This window comes from Anolis carolinensis, chromosome 2 (genome assembly GCF_035594765.1).
Source record: "Anolis carolinensis isolate JA03-04 chromosome 2, rAnoCar3.1.pri, whole genome shotgun sequence".
Classification (NCBI taxonomy): Eukaryota; Metazoa; Chordata; class Lepidosauria; order Squamata; family Dactyloidae; genus Anolis; species Anolis carolinensis.
The window spans coordinates 168,219,719-168,242,488 of record NC_085842.1 but is presented as its reverse complement, the minus strand read 5'-3'; positions in this window follow the sequence as shown (position 1 = coordinate 168,242,488).

The window sequence follows — 22,770 nt, the reverse complement described above, 5'->3', positions numbered from 1 at the left end:
TATGATGAGGTTGTAAGAAAAGATAAGATGAGACCAGTTGTAGCACTTTGCTTTGGCCTGAGATGAGTGGAAAAAACAGAACTCCATGTCACCTCTCCCGCATGCTGTGTTGAACTATGCTGTGTTGAGTTCAAACTATTTTTGCACTTTATATTCAAGTGGTAGTATCTGACATAAGTTAAGAACATAGGGGAAATGTGGTAGAAAATGAATTAACCAACAAAAGAAGCTTTAAAATAGGGCAACAGAGCATTCACTGAGACTACCAAACTGGAACAGCTGAAAGGTACGTATTATCCCTGTTTATTTCACAATCTTTCCATATGATATAGTGGCTTGAGCACTGGATTGTGCTTCTGAAGAAGCATGGAAACCTATACTCTTTCAGCCTCAGAAGAAGTCAAAAGCAATCCCTCTCTGACTAAGGGCCCATCTAGACACACTTTAAAACTGGGAACTGTCTCGGTTTTACTGGAGGCATCCAAATGACACCTCCGATAAAACCAAAGCAGGGTTTCCCAAATTAATGTAACACCTGGAAAGACTCAGATCTTATATAAGATCCGGGCCATAAATAAGATTTGAGCCCTGTGTTGATAGGACCCAGGGAACGCATCACACAATTCCTGGGTCCAATCCACACAGCCATCTCGGTTTTTCGGGCTCATGTGGTGGTTATAATCAGGTCTTTAGTGTATTTTTCTCTCCCCCCAGAACAGAGCCCCCACCTACACTGACATATAAAACCCAGATTGCTATATCTGCTTTGATAATCTGGATCATATGGCAATGTGCATCCATGCTCACATACCGAGAGAAATGTTTCTATGACTGAATCTACACTGCCATATAATCCAGTTTCTGATCCCAAATTATCTGCTTTGAATTGGATTATATGTGTCTATACTATCATATAATCAAGTTCAAAGTAGATAATTTGGGATCAGAAACAGGATTATATGACAGTATAGAAGCAGCCTATCTGTGTCACTGGGGGTGATATACTATATACCAATCTGACTAAAAAGCATTGATATGGTTGTAACCTCTATCAATTTATTTAATGCCCTTTCAGCCACAGATATGGCCTTCATCTCTATGAATTTATCTAACCTCTTTAAAAGCCAGTCGTTGAAAGAATGACTGAGCTAAAATGTTCAAAAGCTATTGACATAAATTAAAACACAATACAAGTGTTAAGTGTCCTTGCCAGCTTTATCCTCATAACTGGGATTATGTGACAGGATGCAGCGAATAGATTATCATTGTCAGACCTCACCTGGAATACTGTGGCAAGTTCTGGGCGCCATGATTCAAGAATGACATTGACAGGCTGGAATATATCCAGAGAAGGGTGATCAAAATGGTCAAAGGTTTGGAAACAATGCCTGGTGAGAAGTAGCTTAGGGAGCAGAGAGACCCACTTGATGAGATCTCAGAAAAAACGGGGAAACTTTTCCCTTTTCAGTTATTTCTTCTTTGATATGTTGTCAAAAGCTTTCATGGCCAGAATCAGTGGGTTGCTGTGAGTTTTCTGGGCTGTATGGCTATGTTCCAGAAGCATTCTCTCCTGATGTTTCTCCCACACCTATGGCAGGCATCCTCAGAGGTTGTGAGGTATGTTGGAAATGAAGTAAGTGAGGTTTATATATCTGTGAAATGTCCAGGGTGGGAGAAAGAATTTTTTCTGCTGAATGTTCCAATTTGCCACCTTGATTACCATTTAAAGGCCTTGCAGTTTCAAGGCCTGGCTGATTGCTTCCAAACAAGCATGCACTGTTCATTTAAGATTTCTCCTAAATGCAAGCAGTTCCGATGGGGGGGAAAGACACAACTACCTACCAATACTGCCTGAAATGTCCCCTCGTCCCAATTCTTTGACTATGGACCTATAAACTAATATTCATAATGGTTCTGCATTGTGATTATTTCCATTTTTGACAGTGCTCTGATCTCTGTCATGATCACAGGAGAAAGCCCAAAATGGTAAAAGGGCTGGAAAGCATGCCCTATGTGGACCAGCTGAAAGAGTTGGGTATGTTTAGCTTGGAGAAGAAGGAAGGTAAGAGAAGACGTAGGAGTCATGTCTAAATATTTGAAAGAATGTCATTTTAAAGATGGAGTCATCTTGTTTCCTGTTGCTCCAGAAACTACAACATGGACCAGTGCATTCAAACTACAGGAAAAGATGTTCTATGTGAATATTTAGAACTTCCCAGCAGTAAGAGCTGTTCAGCAGAGGGATATGGTGCCTCAGAGCGAGATGGAATCTCCTTCTCTGGAGGTTTTTAAGCAGAGGCTGGATGGCCATCTGTCAGGTGTACTTTGTGTCTTCCAGCATGACTTTTTTCATGTCAGGAGCAACTTGAAAAACTGCAAATCACTTCTGGTGTGAGAGGATTGGCCATCTGCAAGGACGTTGCCCAAGGGATGCCCAGAGGGTTTGATTTTTTTCCCATCCTTGTGGGAGAATTTTGTCATGTCTCCACATGGAGCTGGAGCTGATAGAGGGAGCTCATTTGCTCTCTCGCCCGGTTGGATTAGAAACGGCAACCTTCAGGTCAGCAACTCAACCTTCAAGTCATCAGTCCTGCCGGCACAAGGGTTTAATCCACTGCACCACCGGGGGCTCCTTCTTGCATGATAGAGTGGGATTGGATGATTCTATGATTCTATGACTATCATGGTACTGATAGTAAGGATTTACCAAGAAAATAAATGATTCAGCTCGTTGCCTAAGAATGAAAGCCCGCAAAGTAAAAGATCTATCCATTGCTAAAGATCAGATAAAGAGATACATCAGGGCAAACAATAAAAGTAGCTAAGACATTCTTTGACTGACCTCCTGCAACTTTCTGCTGCATTGTCCTGTAGTATTTTAGCTGGTTTTGATCCAATTTCTCTAGCAATTCATTGATATTTTTTCAACTGCATCTCCCAAATTATATGTAATTTTATGAAAGTTAAGCTTTCCCCAGAGACAGAATTCCTGCCTCATGTTTGCTACTGCTTGCAATAGTCAAAGAAGAAGTTGTAAAAGAAATGATTTTTGTTATGCCAACAGCTCCTACTTGGAAACTTTCATGTTTGGGGTATAAATTTACTTGGTATCCACAGGAGAGCCTTCTCTTTAGTCTTTTATAAAATCAACAAACAATGAGAAATTGGGTCAGGGAAGTGTCATTTATGTTTAGATGACTCTTCTTTTCAATAATAAATTAGTGAGCAAAACACAGTGGGCTACACGTGTTCATTACCTTCCTGCATCATAACTGTGCATAGCTTTCCATTGGCTACCAGATGGTGCCACAGAAAAAAATCCATCAACATCTTTCTTCCCATTTGGAAGAGAAGGACAACTGTTTGCCCTAAGCAATGGAACAGGGAATGCTCTGGCATCTTTTCCACCATAGATCAAGTCTAGGGGTTTCCAAATTTTGGCAGCAACCCTAAAGCCCTCCCCCCACTTTAGTTATTGCTCCACTGCTCCAGCACAAACCTCACCCAAATGTAAACCAGAGAGGTGCACCTTAATTCCATTAAGACTTCTAGGTAACTATCCAACAGACTGTCCATGATCTAGATGTGCTTCTGTTTCACCACCTTTTATTGACATCTCAAATATGGCATCTAAAAGCCCAGTCTAAATGAGCAATGTAGTAAAATTACCCACAGCACATTTAGTCTGTTTTAAATAGATAGATTTTTCATTCTCAGCCTTCTAGGTGGTGAGCCACAGACTGAAATTACCTCCTAGTAGAGGTCACCAAATATAGATTGGTCTTGGCAGTGGCCAGGGGAGTTTTCGCACAATTAAAACATGTGCACCAGCTGCACCCATATCTTGGGAAGTAAGACTTGGCCACAGTGGTTCACGCTCTCATTACCTCTCAAATAGACTACTGAAGCACGCTCTACATGGGGTTGCCTTTGAAGACTGATTGAAAGCCTTAAGTAGTCCAATGGGCGGCAGCCAGGCTGCTCACTGGAGCATCATACAGGGAGCATACAACTCCCCCGTTGTATCAGCTTCACTGGCTTCCAGTCAGCTACTGAGCACAATTCAAAATTGTGTCTTTAGCCTAGAAAACCCTAAATGGCTCCAGTCCACTTACCTATCCAAATGTATGTCCCTTTATGAACCAGCTTGAATACAAAAATCTACCAGGTAGATCCTGGTCTCGGTCCCACAGCCTTCGTTGGTGGAAACGAGAGACAGTGCCTTCTCGGTGGTGGCCCCTCAACTGAGGAATTCCCTTCCTAGTGAGATCAGATTGGCCTCCTCCCTCCTGGCATATAGGAAACAAGTTAACACTTGGCTATTCAAACAAGTGTTCAGTGAGGAATGGAAATGCAAGTTAACACCCTATTATGACAGTTAGAAATGAAGCACTTAAATTATGATTAACGATTAGTGCAATGTGTTATCTGTGTATTGAATTTAACATATTTAATATGTTTAATGGTTTTAAATTGTATTTTACATCTACTGTTTTAATGATTTTATGTTATGTTTTAATTGTTTGTAGAATTGAGGCATTGAGTGTATAATGTATGCCACTCTGAGTCCCCTGCAGGGTGAGAAGAGCAGGATATAAATGAAGTAAGTAAATAAATAAATGTATACCCCTTCTTTTAGAAAGTCTACAATCAGTGGGTGCAATGGCTAAATTGGGCATTATTTTGGGGTGCCCCATTTGTTACTGAGAAGCTCAGTTGCAAGTCAGAGGAGCTGGCTTTCCAATGTGAATTTCATTGCCTACAAAAAGTTACACAACTTTAAGCTGCATCAGGACATCCAAAGCCATTGCCTACCTTTGTGCTCTTCACCTGCATTCTTATCATTCCCTCTGAGTAAAACTTCTATTTGCAGAAATTAGGAAGACTTTCCATGGAATCCAGTACTGCAAGTATTAGATTCCACAACTCCAAAGTTTTCCAGTTTTGTATACCTCACAACCTCTGAGGATGCCTGCCATAGATGTGGGCAAAATGTTAGGAGAGAATACTTCTGGAACATGGCCATACAGCCCGGAAAACACACAACAACCCTTTTCTAGTTTTCCATCCTATTTCCAGATTCTCCCCTCTTCACTTGTACCTCCTTGCCTCTAGAGTGAATACCAGAATGAATCCACTTCCTTAGATTCCCAGAAAAAGATTAACAAACATTTGTTTTCTTCCAGGTATGGGTTCTGTTTTCTTTTCTCCCTGCATCTCAGGTGGCCTCTCACTGATATAGCTGCTCTGGTATTATTTTACTTTGTTTCACTTGATATTACTCTAAATCCAGCCATTCTACCACTAGTGCAACCCCCTTGTATCATGAAAACTCAATTGATTCTATTATTCCTAGTGCTCTAAGTAGCCTCTTTGCCTAACATACATTCTTTCCATATCCAGCCTATCTCTGTGATTTCTATGATTAGAAATCCTCTGCTCATCTAATATTGGAGAGAAGATTTTTTTCTGACCAATACTTTTCTTTTTGCAAATTATATAATAAAACTTGGATATTTCAGTCTTATCCTTCATATGAGACCTTGACCCCAGTGTTCCTATCTGACTACATATAGATACGTGTGAACAAATATCCAGCAGTCCAACAGGCGGAAGTCAGATTACTCACCGGAGTGGCATACAGGAAGCATACAACTCCCCTACTGAGTCAACTCCACCGGGTGCCAATTTGCTACCGAGCACAATTCAAAGTGCTGGCTTTAGCCTATAAAGTCTTAAATGGTTCTGGCTCAACTTACCTGTCTATATATCTTCCTCTATGAACCAGTCTGTTCTCAGGGGCGGCTGGTGGAGACGAGAGACAGAGCCTTCTCATTGGTGGCCACTCGGTTGTGGAACTCCCTCCATAGCAGCATCCTCTCCCCTGGCCTTTAGAAAAAAAAGTTAAAACCTGGCTATGGGAACAAGCATTTGGGGAGTAACGCCTGGGCAACATGCAGCTATGAAATGAATGGAACGGTATGCAATTTGGAACGGCTTCTGGACTTAGATTATGATTCTACATGCAGTGTTTAACAGTATGTAATGTATATGCCATTGTTTTTATCTTTATCTTTATATGATTTTAATGCATATTGTAATTTGTATTTGTATGTTTTTTATGTTTAATGTGGCACTAAATATTGCCAATCTAGAAGCCACCTTGAGTCCCCTTTGGGGTTGAGATAGAGCGGAGCAAAATGCAGTAAAAAATACTGTATATACTTGAGTATAAGCCAACCCGAATATAAGCCGAGGCACCTAATTTTACCACAAAAAAAACTGGGAAAACATTGACTCCAGTATAAGCCGAGGGTGTTAAATTTCAGAAATAAAAATAGATACCAATAAAATTACATGAATTGAGGCCTCCGTAGGTTAAATGTTTTTGAACACAGTAGAGTCTCACTTATCCAAGCTAAACGGGCCGGCAGAAGCTTGGATAAGCGAATATCTTGGATAATAAGGAGGGATTGAGGAAAAGCCTATTAAACATCAAATTAGGTTATGATTTTACAAATTAAGCACCAAAACATTATGCTTTACAACAAACTTGACAGAAAAAGTAGTTCAATACGTAGTAATGTTATGTTGTAATTACTGTATTCATGAATTTAGCACCAAAATATCACAATATATTGAAAACATTGACTACAAAAATGGCTTGGATAATCCAGAAGCTTGGATAAGCGAGGCTTGGATAAATGAGACTCTACTGTATTTACATAAAGCTCAAATTTAAGATAAGACTTTCCAACTCTGATCAAATCATTATTCTCATCTTCTTCAATGTAAATGTGCTTATGTATCCTTTTAATAATAATAAAGTAAAATAATACATGTAATAATAATAATAATAATAATAATAATAATAATAATAAATAATACAGGAAATAATACATGAAATAATAAACAGAGTAAAATAACAAATGCAGTAATAATAATAAGATCAGAGTGAAATAATAAATGAATAATAATAAAAATAGAGTAAAATAAATGTAATAGTAGCAACAATAATAGAGAAAAATAATAAATGTAATAATACCAATAATAATAGAGAAAAATAATAAATGTACCATATATTCTCGAGTATAAACTGACCCAAATATAAGCCAACCAGGACCCTCACCCGAGTATAAGCCGAGGGGGTCTTTTTCAGTCTTAAAAAGAGGGCTGAAAAACTAGGCTTATACTCGAGTATATACAGTAAATAAATAAATATCCATGGTCCTGGAGTTCTTTCTCAATAGTCTGGCAAGCTGACACCATCCTTGACCAATTCGCACCATCTTTAGCCATCTGCTATGCTGTTTGGGGACCATGGAGGTTGTAGCCCAAACAAACCCAAAAGTACCAGACTAGTAGCCTGCTTCACATCACCATCTCTCCCAAATGGTATTTCGTTGGCTTATTCTATCTTTCAACTGTGGGAACAACAAGGAGTTCCCAATGGATGAATGAAGCAGCTTGTCCCTTGGAAATAAAAGCCAGCTTCAGACTTCAAATTTAGGAGTTACTTTTTTGGACTTTCCCCCAGCTAGTATAGCCAAAAATAGTGACTTCTGCCCTAAATTATCACTTGAATATCATGAGCAGCCAATATTAAACCAACCCATCAAGGTCACAGCCAAAAAGTGGCTCCTGCAGTCCTAGATCCATCCTCTGCTGATTAGGAGACCACGACCTTCCACTGCAGAGATACTTCCTTCCCTACCGATGAATAGTCTGCCATAAATAGGCCTTGATTAATCATGGTTGCACTTGGCAGGCTCAGCATTGCACTGTATGTGCTGACACCAATCTGGAGAAGGCTCCTCATTTGCCTTTGAGGTCTAATCACCCAGAAAGGAGGCTATATATGCATTGCTGTACTGCACGAGGGGATGCAGGTGGCGGCTGTGAAGCATCCCCTCAATGCCAGCTCCACAGTTTACAACAAAGGACACCATCTCTTCATCCACAGGAGCTAATTGCTTGCTATTTTCTTCTGGCTGGTGGTTCCGGATCATTTGTCCTCTCGCCAATTAAAGAGGAAATGGGGGTGGCAGGGAGACATAGAGATGCAGTCGCACACAGAAAGCAGAAGTGGCAATTGTCCTTCAAGAAACTGAACAAGCAGACAGCAAGAGTTGCCATGGGAAAGCAGAGTAAACCAACACATTGGGGAAGGCACATGCTTAGAGAACTCTGTAATTGGTCCTCTTTGCTTCATGTATGATGCATAAAAGAGAGTAAATGTGGTGAAGCAGTGTGAATCTTGAATTAGAACTCTATGAGGCAAGAATCTAAATTGTTGCTCAACCATCGAAATACAGTAGAGTCTCACTTATCCAACATAAATGGGACAGCAGAACGTTGGATAAGTGAATATGTTGGATAATAAGGAGGGATTAAGAAAAAGCCTATTAAACATCAAAATAGGTTATGATTTTACAAATTAAGCACCAAAACATCATGTCTAACAACAAATTTATTCCCTGTAGGTCCACTCCGTCATTGATAATGACACATTGAAATTAAATACTTGAAGAACGGAATTGACTACTTTAGGTTCTCCATACCTGCATAACCACTACCTGAGGAAGACTACACAGTTGAAACCGGTCGTGGATGGTGACTAACCTTGGACTTGTTTAAAACATTGGATTTCATAAAAGGATTCACTTACTTGGATGTTTAAATTTGGACTCACAATTAGTGACTTATACAGTCCTCCATGTGGAACATGGACTCTGGTGGGCATTGGACTCACAAACTCTGAATATAGAGTTTTACTTTCTATGAATGTATGTGTGTTGGTAACACATAGATTATATTTTGGTATAATTACTGTTTTATAGTTCATATTATTGGATTACATTTCTAGCTATAGTGGCCTCTTGCCTGTGCATTTCAGGGAATCCTTTCTTTGTATTGTTTATAAAAACAAATTTGACAGAAAAAGTAGTTCAATATGCAGTAATGCTAAGTAGTAATTACTGTATTTACAAATTTAGCACCAAAATATCATTATGTATTGAAAACATTGACTATAAAAATGCGTTGGATAATCCAGAACGTTGGATAAGCGAGTGTTGGATAAGAGAGACTCTACTGTAATAGAATCATAGAATCGTAAAAACATAGAATCATAGAGTTGGAAGAGACCTCATAGGCCATCCAATCCAACCCCCTGCAAGAAGCATGAAAATCTCATTCAAAGGAAGAAGAAGAAGAAGAAGAAGAAGAAGAAGAGGAGGAGGAGGAGGAGGAAGAGGAAGAGGAAGAGGAAGAGGAAGAAGAAGAGGAGGAGGAAGGAGGAGGAGGAGGAGGAGGAGGAGGAGGAGGAGGAGGAGGAGGAGGAAGAAGAAGAAGAAGAAGAAGAAGAAGAGGAGGAGGAGGAGGAGGAGGAGGAAGAAGAAGAAGAGGAAGAAGAAGAAGAAGAGGAGGAGGAGGAGGAGGCGGCGGCGGCGGCGTCCACCTTACTGGGATCTGCACACATCATCCGAAAATACATCACACAGTCCTAGACACTTGGGAAGTGTTCAACTTGTAATTTTGTGATATGAAATCCAGTATATCTATCTTGTTTGCTATGTCATAATAATAATAATAATAATAATAATAATAATAATAATAATAATAATAATAATAATAATAATAGGTGCAGTGCCTAAAAACCTTGGCCTACAATTGAAAACAATTGGCGCTGACAAAATTACCATCTGTCATCTGCAAAAGGCCACCCTACTTGGATCTGCCTGCCTTATTCATCGATACATCACAGTCCTAGACACCTGGGAAGCGTCCGACATGTGATCCAACACAACAGCCAGCATAGTGATCTTGGTTGCTGTGTACTAATCTTGTTGTGTAAATAATAATAATAATAATAATTATTATTATTATTATTATTATTATTATTTTATTCTTATGCCCTGCCACCATCTTCTAAGTAGGCCCTAAGCGAGGCTCTAATCCATGTTCAGGCAGATGCATTCTGAGTCTTCTGCTAGTGGCACTCTAACCTCCGTCTTATCCACTTCATCATCGGCAGCTCCCCAGTGAACCAAGGAGCTGAGCTGGCTCTGCGGAATGAGAGGGGACATTCAGGGGTAATCATGTCCACTGCCCAAGCTGCCTCTGAGTTATAAAGGAAACCCAAGATCATCTAAGGGAAGCCGTTGAATGGTCTTGGGCAAGTCAGACACGCAGCATCAGAGGCAGGAGATGGCCTCTGAATAAATCATGCCATGATAGCTCTAGAATTGGATTGCCATTAGTTGATGTAAATGTGAAGACAGAGATCAACAACAATGGTGCAGAGAGATATCATTTGTGGGCACCCTATGCTTAATAGGGTTCTTCCTGAAAAAGTCATTCACACAAAGAATTATGTTACTTCATTTTGTGGAGCCCCCAGATGGCGTAGTGGACTAAGTGACTTGAAGGTTGGGTTGCTGACCTGAAAGCTGCCAGGTTCGAATCCCACCCGGGGAGAGTACGGATGAGCTCCCTCTATCAGCTCCAGCTCCATGCGGGGACATGGGAGAAGCCTCCCACAAGGATGGTAAAAACATCAAAACACCCGGGCGTTCCCTGGGCAACGTCCTTGCAGACAGCCAATTCTCTCACTCCAGAAGCAACTCAAGTTGCTCCTGACACAGAAAAAAAAAACTTCATTTTGTACCATCTTTGGTACAGGGATAGACACTCCCTGGTCTGCAGCCCGAGGGAGCTCCTCATCTGGCCCTTAACTTCATTTACTCTTATCTATCAACAATTATAAGAAGTAAAAGGCAATTTAAAGCCAAGGAACTGAGTCATGGTGTTTAATGAAATCTGGATAGCAGGCTGTCTGAATGTGAAGATATCCCAATATTGTGAGCTGAATGTTCTGGCAAGTCCCATATTATTGCATAGGGATATTTCATGCCTTGGTTCTACTGAGAAGCTGGAATTCATGGTGTTTAACGTTGTTATTGTGCATGCAAGCCTATTTTTCTCTTCTCCATGCAGTTTTGATCCCATTTGCCAGAATGTAGCTAGGAAAAAATATGTAATATTTATTAGTGTAAATGTCAAACCATTGAAAATCTGCTTCTTCATGGATGAACATGTAAATGTTCTGTTTGGGAAACCATAGTTAATTTCAGAATTCACATAACTACATTCTGATCTCCAGAACGAGCCATGAATTGCATACCACACAAATGTTTTCTGATTCACTCTGCAGATTTCACAACCATACACAGAAAAGGGAAGTATTATGTAAAAAAAATTGCTCAGACTTAAGTACTTAATTACCTGCTTTCACACTTAAGGGTATTATCTAGTTCTTTTAAAGCTGCTCTTCTTAATCTTTTTCTGATTTCTTGTCTACAGTCTCCATTTTGAGTGATGACTAAGCCAAAGCATATAAAATATTTAACTATTTCAAGGGTTTCATTAGCCATACATAATTATGCTCACCTGCAGTCATAATTTTTATTTTCTTTATATTCAGCAACCCTCCTTTTGAATATTCTTCCTTAAATTTCATAAGCAGGCATTCCAATTCTTTCACTATTTTCTGCTATTCACTAATGATCACTTGTGGCCAAGTAGAATTGTCTTCTAGAGGTAGAATCCTGGTGGTGTGTCCGTAAATCTTTAGAGACCTATTCTGGAGCCACATGATCTTTCACAATGAGAACATAGATTTCCAGATGAAAGGTGTCACAACAAGGTTTTTCTTCCTCTTGGCACATTTCTCTCTTTTGCCCTCTATTAATGCCTCTTTAAAATCTATAGCATTGTTGGTAACAGGCACATCTGACTCATGTTACAACACCGAGGGCTTCCCAGTTCTCGGTGTTTATTCCACATTTCTTTAGGTTAGCTTTCAGACCATCTTTAAATCTCTTTTGTTGTCCACTGACATTCCATTTTCTGTTCTTGAGTGGAGAGTAAAGTAACTGCTTTGGGAGATGGTGATCAGATGTTCAGGTTATATGGTATCATCTGCATATTTTAAATTATTGATATTCCTCTCCCCCCCCACACACACACACACAGTTTTTACACCTCCTTAATCCAAGGACATCATCACAGTGATGAGAGGAAGTAGGGGGATTTACCAGCCTTTTAGCAAATCCATGGGGCAATCTTGCCACCCCACATTCAGCATTACCTGTAGCAATGCTTCCCCATCACATGTGGAGAGGTGTTGCCATGCAGCTTCCCCTCACGTTGGCCCGATTGCTTCCTACAGAACACAGAGAAGCCAACCGTGTTCTAGAGCACTTACATCACAGTTGATCTATGGAGCCCCACCAGGAGTGAGTGGGCATCATGTGATGGGCTGTGTGGGGCTATACATATCAACTGTACTACAAGCATCCCAGGATGCTTGCAAACACCCTTGTGATGAAGTGGCAAGTCTAAATCAGCTTTTTCTATAAGTACTGCACGTTAACATATAGGATGATAAAATATAGTCTTGCTTGATCTCTTTTGCCAATTCAAATCCATTGCGGCACACCTTTATTTCAGGGTGAGCTAAATTTTTTCATGATCTACATCTGTAAAACAGAGGCTGACTATCTTCTCAAATTATTTGGTTTTATCAGCCAATATGTATTTGCAATATGATCTCTAGTTCCTCTTCCTTTTCAGAACCAAGCCTGAACATCTTAGTTTAAGAACATCCCTTCTTAGTTTGTTTTGTGTATTTGCTTTCTTTTATCATTTGAAAACCTACTTGACAGTCATTTCTGGAAGAAAGACACAGGAAATATCAAATAAATAATGATGTAATACATACTTCAAGGAAAGAAAATAACAAGTCTGCCTCGTTCTCCTGCAAATTTACTGCTAGGTGCATCATCCAAATTCATTAAAGGTATTAGCAGCTCTTATTGCTGGCCCTGATGTATCCCAAGTTAGAACATCTTGATCTCTCCAAAGTAGATATTATTGCAAAATGGAATTTCTGCATCCATAAGCAGCATCATTACTTCAATTTCTGATGTTCAAGTGATGAATCCTGTTGCTCAGATAGCTCCCTCCCCCACCCCCCCAAAAAAACTCCCACAATCTATGTCCAAGAGAAAGACAGATTTGGGGAAAGTGTGACATTTAAATTACTAATCAGCTCTCCATATCCATGGGTTCTGCACCCATGGAATCAACCAACCACTAACAGAAAAATATAGGCAGTCACTGAGTTACAAACATCAGACTTATAAATGACTTATAGTTAAGAATGGGAGTGAGACAGCAGGAAGGGAGAGAAATCTACACCTCAGAAGGGAAATTCACTCCTGAAAGAGTTATCATGCAGAAAAGGTATCTCCACTGAAGCTTTATCACCAATCCTTGTTTCTACAAGCCAAATTCTTCAAAATTTAATTATCACATGGACAAAATTTGAGATGAAATCTTCTGAACAGGGGCACAGACAGCAAATCATTGATACACACACACACACACATATATATAGCTGGAGTTACACTTAAAATGAACCTTGTAAAACTTATATAGAAATTCAACTCAAGAACAAACCTACAGAACCTATCTTGTTCATAACCTGGGGACTGCCTGTATTCAAACCAAAAAGTACCCAAAATCAGACCTTGATTTATTTATTTTTTGCCATACACCTAGCACAACACTGATGCATAAGCATACCCAGCTATAGCCTTTTGCCATTTTACAAATCCTCAGGTTCTCTTCAATACTTGCCTGAGTTGTTTGACATTTACTATGCCATTGTACATAATGGAACATGAGTGTTCATGAATTTTGGTATCCACAGGAGCTCCTAGACCCAAAGCCCAAGCAGGTACTTAGGGCTCACTGTACTTCAAAAAATCTTCAATAAAGGATGAGGAACCAAACAGCCCAATGAAGTCTACTTGTGATCAGTAGCTGCAGAATGCTGGCTAACTGTTTGGGTGAGATAGAGAAACCTGGTTGGAAAATTAAACTACAACCCAGAATCCTGAACAGCAGCACACTGACAACCCCTGCTGAAACATTTTGCTGTTGATCCCACCTTGACATCTGGATACCAGTTGGACATCAAGGAAAAGCTATCATGCTCAATTTGTAAGACTCCGGCCAGGGTTATGATTAATAACAGAATACTAAACCAGCTTGGATAGACATTCCCTCCCTGCATTCTTGTAATACAACAAGGTTTCATCATTTGTTCATGTGAAGAAGCATGTGATAGAATTAATAGGGGAATGGAACACTGTGAAATGGGTTGCTGTGAGTTTTCCGGGCTGTATGGCCATTTTCCAAAAGTTCTGGATCATGGCCATACAGTCTGGAAAACTCACGCCAACTCAGTGATTCCAACCATGAAAGCTTTCGATAACACACTGAAACGTTTAGAAGGAAAATGACATACAATAGGCTACTTGGAAAGAAAATGGATATTATGCTATATCCCACTTCCCTTAACACAGACACACAATAATTATTCCTAACATGAGCTCCTCCTACACATCTGCTACTGGACTCTCACCTACGGAGTGTACGTTTCCCAGAACCATACCATCTGCTCCTCCTTTGTTCTCAGACATCAACTAAGTTGGCACCAGCATTACCTCCTGGGTTTGTTGATATATATTTAAAAGAATGCATTTCTCTAACCTTCGTTCTGCTAGGGTTGCATTTGCTGAATTAATGACTGTAACAGTACAAAAAGCTGACAGGGCAAAACATCATTTCCCCCAAAAAAAGGCTATGTACAGTAAATATACCATATGATCTCTATATATATCAGCAATGACCAAAACCAAGGAGAACAAGTAATTACCCCACAAGAAAAATGGATGAGATTTTGCTCTGATGTGTGTTAAAATGATTTTTTTAAACAAGCTACTGTCAAGCCTTTTGACATCTGAATACCAAAGTAATGGTTTAAACAGTCCAGTTAGCAGGTAAGTGCCTGAAAGACAACCTGTAAGAACTTCATAGACATTTCCATCAAGAACAGTTCAGGTATCACTATGACTTTTAAAATACATATCAATTTATCTTTCAGTAAAAGGAGGTACCGTGCTGAAAGCATCAGTACATCCCCAAATTGAGTGGCAATTTATGATTTCCATATCAATAGGTCAGCGAATGTACTCTGGATTCTATTCAGAATTTTAAGGGCGTTCTTTGAGGTGCTGACTCATAGTACAGCCAAAGCAGAATCAGCACCTTGGATAGCTCCTTAAAGTTTGCACTAAAAGCTAGAATGAACTCATCACTCAACAACACTGCTGTGTGGGTTAATAGAAGAAAAGGAAATTAGCAGAATGAATGTTTTCTCAGGTTACTCAGTTCTTCTTAGGATGGACAGACACATCCGTAAATTTTGCTTTCTCCTATTTTTATATTTTTTTTTCCAGCCTTAAGTTTAACCTGCTAGATTTCAGCATCATTTTGGTTTTTTAATGAATGCACAAAAATCTGTTTGCATCCATTCATCTCTTCTAATATATGCATGTTAACAGAAGTATGCATAGCACAGGCATTTCTGTTAACCATTCCCCCTAAAAGAAAGCATTTGTGTGTGTTATTTTCACAGAAATGTATGAATGTTCTGCCTGCATTTGCTCCTAATATGGATTTAGGGACTAATTTTTCTGCTCAGAGACATAACATCATAGCACTTGGAAAATGCATATACTGCATTTCAATTTGGAAAGTGCATATTAGGGAGAAATTGCACTAAAATGCAAACCAAACAACTTTATCTCACACCCTTAGTTTCTGTCTCCCATTTGTTCTCCCTGTTGATCTAGGTCAACATTTCTCAGCCTGGGAGTCAGGACCCCTGAGAGGGTCACGAGGGGGTGTCAGAAGGGTCACCAAAGACCATCAGAAAACACATATTTCTGATGGTCTTAGGAACCCCTTTGGCAGAGAAGGATGGATGTAAGTGAACTACAGCTCCCAAACTCAAGCTCAATGCCCACCAAACCCTTCCAGGATTTTCTGTTGGTCATGGGAGTTCTGTGTCCCAAGTTCAATTCAATCATTGGTAGAGTTCAGAATGCTCTTTCATTGTAAGTGAACTATAAATCCCAGCAACTACAACTTCCAAATGACAAAATTTCAGCATATCAGGTATTTGTGCCAAATTTGGTCCAGATCCATAATCATTTGGGCTCATGGTGCTCTCCGAAGGTAGGTGAACTACATCTCCCCTAAATCATTTTCAGTTCTGCCCAAATCCCTCCAGTATTTTCTGTGGGTCATGGGGTTCTGTGTGGGAGGTTTAGCCCAATTCTATCATTGGTGGGGTTCAAGGGGCTCTTCGAATGTAGGTGAACTATAAATCTCAGCAACTATAAATCCCAATTGACAAAATCAACCCCCCCCCCCCCAATCCCACAAGTATTCAAATTTGGGCATATGTGCCAAATTTGGTCCAGTGAGGGAAAATACATCCTGCATATCAGATGTTTACATTACAATTCATAACAATAGCAAAATTGTGGTTATGAAGTAGCAACTACAATAATTTTATGCTTGGGGGTCACCACAACATGAGGATCTGTATTAAGGGGTCACGGCATTAGGAAAGTTGAGAACTACTGCTCTAGGTAGATATGACATTTACCCTGACAAATAGTAATTGTTGTGGATGTTGGTTTATTTTTTGTTGTTTTGTCTTGTTTTAACAAATGATCAAAGGAAGGGGAAGGAAGATCAAGGCTTAAGCCTATGGTTTAGGAGAGAGACATGATCCTAGTCCGAATCTTCTGCTGTTCACAACAGATTCCCATCTCCAGCAGTATTCTAGTGGAGCAAAGGCATGTACGGTTCACACACCACAATATTTTTATCATCTCCCAACTCCAACCACATGCTTCTTTGTTCCATCTGAAATTAACTATAATCCACTTGGTGGGAGTAAAGAGGAATGTTATCACCAGAAGAATTTAGTATTGTGACCATCTCTGAGTAATGCAACATATTTTTGGATGGCTTGTTTGTGAATTGACAATAAAGACCTGCTTTTGTTACAAATGAAAACTGTATTGTTAGTATGACTCAACACAGCTGCCAGCATGTTTGCCTTCTTGGGGCTATGGCTATGAAGATTGTCTTGTTAAGTGCAGGCATTTCTAAATCTTCAAGTATACCATAGCTAATGTTTGTGGTAAAAACAGCAACCACACAAAACCAAATAAAGACGAAGGACATCATGTCTGCTCTTTTCTTAAAAAGATTTTTCTCGGGCCACTTCCAGAAGCACCCCAGTGACGCAGTGGGTTAATCCACTGAGCTGCTGAACTTGCTGACTGAAAGGTCAGTGGTTCGAATCTAGGGAGCAGAGTGAGCTTTTACTGTTCACCCTAGCTTCTGTCAGCCTAGCAGTTCAAAAACATGCAAATGTGAATAGATGAATAGGTACCATTCTAGCGGAAAGGTAATGGTGCTCCATGCAGTCATGCCGGCCACATGACCATGGAGGTGTCTACGGACAACACCAGCTCTTCGGCTTAGAAATGGCAATGAGCACCAACCCCCACAATCAGACATGACTAGAGTTATTGTCAGGGGAAAACTTTTACCTTTACATTTTATTGAATGTAAGCAAAGTTGCCTCCCTGGATCTTTAGCAGATGGGGCTAACAGCAGGAGCTCAGCCCCCTCCCCAGATTCGAACCATCAACCTTTCGGTCTTCAAGTTCAGCAGCTCAGCAATTTAACCTGCTACACCACCATGAGCTTCTTACGTTCAATAAGGTAAAAGTAAAGGTTTTCCCCTGACATTAAGTCCAGTCGTGACCGACTCTGGGGGTTGGTGCTAATCTCAATTTCTAAGCTGAAGAGCTGGCATTGTCCATAGACACCTCCAAGGTCATGTGGCCAGCATGACTGCATGGAGCGCCATTACCTTCCTGCTGGAGCGGTACCTATTGATCAACTCACATTTGCATGTTTTCGAACTACTAGGTTGGCAGGAGCTGGGGCTAACAGCGGGTGCTCATTCCGCTCCCGGGATTTGAACCTGGGACCTTTTGGTCCACAAGTTCAGCAGCTCAGCGCTTTAACACACTGTGCCACCAGTTAATTAGTTAGACCCACTTTTAATTAGACCCACTTTTGATTCCTAGATTATCTTTTCTCTGCTCAGCCTGTGCTGATTTTTTTTTCTGACCTACACTATTAGAGGTAACAGTCATCCTTGTTTCTGCTTCTTGACAAGTTCCCCTCTACTTTCTCAAGTACAGAGGACAGTTTTGATTTTTTCTAAAGAGCAGGGGGTAGGCATGGCCCTTCTACTTCTTTCAGCTAGCTAGTTACCGGTAGTTGGTATTTCTTCTACTTTTTAATTACAAATACATTTTTCTTAATCAAGATCAGTTTTCTCACTCAATGTCATTACATCTTAAGGAAAACACGTTTTCCAGCCATACTGATATTCAGTGGTGACCTGAATCCAGAGTGCTAAAAATTGCAGTTATGTGCTAACTTTGCTAGTGTCACCTTCTCCTCCTTTAGTCTGTCTTTTTCATTTCTCTTTTATGACTCCACACAATTCCCGCCTTCCTGCCTGTTTCATGCCTGTTACAATTCTCTGCAACTTTAGAAGCAATAAAACAGCTTCTTAACCCCACTTGTTCTCTTCTAGCCTCAGTTATTACTGTTATTATCTGAAGAAATAGCAAGCAAACGTACGGTATGTCAAGTTGTTTTCATCCAACAGTTGGAAAAATCATCACTGTATGCCTCAATAGCATGGATGGCTAATCTACACTTGCAGAGGAATGAAGGGCAATGATGTTGCAGAGCTTAGATGCTGAAGAATGAGATGAGAAATTGCAAACAGTGGGGAAAGAGTGGTCTGGTTTTCAATGCTCCACTAAAATGAATAGTAAGCATGTTCTGTACCAGTAATGAATCATGGCTGGGCTAGATTCTTTCCAACATGTTACTTGTTGGATTTCTCATAGACTCTAGAGAAGTGTTTCATAACCTGGGGGTCGGGACCCCTGGGGGTAGGTCATGAGGGGGGTTCAGAGGGGATGCCAAAGACCAGTATTTTTTGTTGGTCATTGGGGTTCTATGTGGGAAGTTTGGCCTGATTCGATCATTAGTGGTTCAAAGGGATTTGATTGTAGGTGAACTATAAATCCCAGCAACTACAACTCCCAAATGTTAAGGTCTATTATCCCCAAACTCCACCAGTGTTCAGATTTGGGCATATTGAGTATTTGTGCCAAGTTTGGTCCAGATCCATTATTGTTTGAGTCCAGAGTGCGCTCTGGATGTAGGTGAACTAAAGCTCTAAAATTCAAGATCAATGCCCACCAAACCCTTCCAGTATTTTCTGTTGGTCATAGAAGTTTTGTGTGCCAAGTTTGGTTCAATTCCATCATTGGTGGAGTTCAGAATGCTCTTTGATTGTAGTTTAACTATAAATCCCAGCAGCTACAACTCCCAAATGACAAAATCAATCCCCCCCCCCCCAATCCATCAGTATTCAAATTTGGGCATATCGGGTATTTGTGCCAAATTTGGTCCAGTGAATGAAAATACATCCTGCATATCAGATATTTACATTATGATTCATAACAGTAGCAAAATTATGGTTATGAAGTAGCAACAAAAATAATTTTATGATTGGGGGTCACCACAACACGAGGAACTTTATTAAGAGGTTGTGGCATTAGGAAGGTTGCGAACCACTTCTCTAAAACATTTTAGTTGTAGGGTTTTCTTTTTTATGCAGGAATATTCAAAATTCATGTTTCTTCCATTCTCAGGATTTGAACACCTTTTGCTACTCTATGTATAACCTAGGCTTCCTTCTTAACATAAAAGAATTAATATGAGCACCTTTTGGTACAAAACTGGGGAAAGGAGAGAGGGAGAGATTACAGTGACTAAGAAAATAGAAGGAACATAAGATTTTTTCAGCTTCTGCCATTTTCGGTTGCTATAAATCAAACTATATAAAAAAGGACATGCATAGCTTTGTTTAATCTTTGGAAACACATGCAGTCTGTCAAGACATATTGCATATTTTTTGTAAAAAAAAAAAAAAACACGAGGAAAAGAACTGATAGAGAAAAGTGAATAACCAGGTAGCTCCACTTTGTAATCCTCAGGCATGTTTTGCAAAGGTTCTTGCTTTGAAAAGTGCTCACTCCTGCTACCATTTTTCATTATTTTTTAAAAGAAACCTTCAGTTTTCTTTTACAAATAACATTTTTAAAAAACCAAAAGAAGTATCCATCTGAATTTCCCCACATTGACAGGACATGAATAGGATATTGTTCCTGCAACGTTTCAGAAAGAGCTGGCCATCCACTGATTTTTAGGATTTTTTTCTTCAATTTAAGCACCTTGGGCGAATCACATTCTCTTAGCCTCAGAGGACTGAAATTTAATTTTAATTTTTACTACTAGTTGCCACACTTGTAGGACACATTGAAGACAGTAAGCTTGTACAATTTTTAATTTTAAGATTTTTTTCAATTACAGCCTTTTGAGTTGGGCTGGACGAGATGCCTTTGGGGATCCTTTTAAGCATTTCAGAGGCTGGTTTATCTGTCATTTTTATGACAATTAGTATGAACTTGGCACACCTGTAGGTCACATTTACGAGCGTAATCCTGCCAAGTTTCCAAACATTTTGCTCATCCACTCATTTATTAGAATTTTTAAAAGTTTTTACAAATAACTTTTTTTAAAAAAAATCCAAAGGAGGTATCCTTTTGAATTTCTCCACAGTGACAGAACGTAAGTAGGACATCATTTCTGCAAAGTTTCAGAGCATTTCAATTACGTACTGATTTTTTAGAATCTTGTAAATTTTCTCTCTCTCCTACTGAGAGGAGGGGACAACTTGCAGGAATAAAATAGGAAATTATGGGACTTGAAGTCCAGGACAATGGAGAGGAAAACCAGTTTGTGATTAATGTGTTGTCAAAGGCTTTCGTGGCCCGAATCACAATGTTGCTGTGAGTTTTCTGGGCTGTATGGCCATGTTCCAAAAGCATTCTCTCTGGATGTTTCGCCACATCTATGGCAGGCATCCTCAAAGGTTGTGAGGTGTTGGAAACTAGGCACGTGAGGTTTATATATCTGTGGAAGGTCCAGGGTGGGAGAAAGAACTCTTGTCTGTTTGGGGTAAATGTGAATGTTGCAATTGATCACCTTGATTATCATTGAATAGCCTTGCAGCTTCAAAGCTTGGCTGCTTCCTGCCTGGGGGAATCCTTTATTGGGAGATGATTAGCTGGCCCTGCTTGTCATTTTGCATGTACAGGAAACCCCTTTCCCCTACATCCTTATTTCTATGTCGTATAACTTTATAAAGGGATAGATACCTTACTATTTCATCAAAATCATTCAAAGAAAATGAATTTTATACCAATGTTTGTATCTCCCATTATAGCCAATGAGAAGCACGAACCTTCCACAATCTCAGGACACAAGACAAAGTGGAATGGCTCTGAATGGTGCTAGAAGAAGTGGACTATTTTCAAAACAACAAATGTCAGTCCTTGAAATATAAATACATTGCATACATAAATTTAATGTTAGAAGGTTTAACTTCTGTTGCCAAGGTTAAGGTTGATTATTCTGGTTACAGTTTAAACAAAATAAAAGTTCAAACGTCTGAGTGGTAATACTTACAATTGTTTCACATTGCGCTGAGCAAAATGAAACATAGCTAACAATTTTCTGGGGGAAGGCCAAAACTTGCCTATTGGTGCTCAAATTGGACAAAATAAAAATCTAAATAAAAACTGATTCATAAATGCATATTCTGAAGCTAAAAACTAAAGGCTATCAAAGTTCTTGTTTAAGTAAATAAGGCCCTTCATTTTGATCCCACTAGATCATGTTTATGGATGAACTGTGTAGAGTTCTACAACATAAACACTTTTGATTATACCATGGATATAATATTAAATAGTCGGAAAGGAGCCACGGTGGCACAGTGAGTTAAACCACTGAGCTATTGAACTTGATGACCTGACCAGAAGGTTAGCGGTTCAAATCTGTGGGACGGGGTGAGCTCCGGATGTCAGCCCCAGCTTCTGCCAACCTAGCAGTTCGAAAACATGTGTGAGTAGATCAATAGATACCACTTTGGCAGAAAGATAACAGCACTCCATGCAGTCATGCCTAGGAGGAGTCTACACTGGCTCTTCAGTTTAGAAATGGAGATGAGCACCAACCCCCAGTTAGATTCGACTAGACTTGATGCCAAGGGGAAACCTTTACCTTTGCTATAATATCAATGGAAGCTCATGGATGTAATATCAATGGAGCAGTGAATTTCATAGGGACTTTAGTCCAAACTTTTAAGGACTTGTCCAAGGTGCTTGACCCATTGAGGCAGGGGATAGAATTCATTTCCTTAGATTGCCATTCTGTGTGTGTGTCCCTTGTCAAAAATCCTTCAAATCCTGTTTAAATCCTCCTTACAGTCTCGTAACTATAGCTTGAATGTGTCTTATCTGAAATTCTTGAGATCTAAAGTGTTTGGGTTTCAGATTATTTATTTATTTATTGGATTTTGGAATATTTACATATATATATATATATATATATATATATATATATATATATATATATAATGAGATATTTTGGGGATGGATCCAAGTTTAAATATTTATTTTTAAGTTTCATATACACCTTATATACATAGCCTGAGGTTAATTTTATATGCAATATTTTAAATAATTCTGTGCATGAAACAAGGTTTGTATACACTGAAACATCAGAAAGCAAAAACATCATAGTATTAGCCAAACAAGTGGACAATTTCAGATT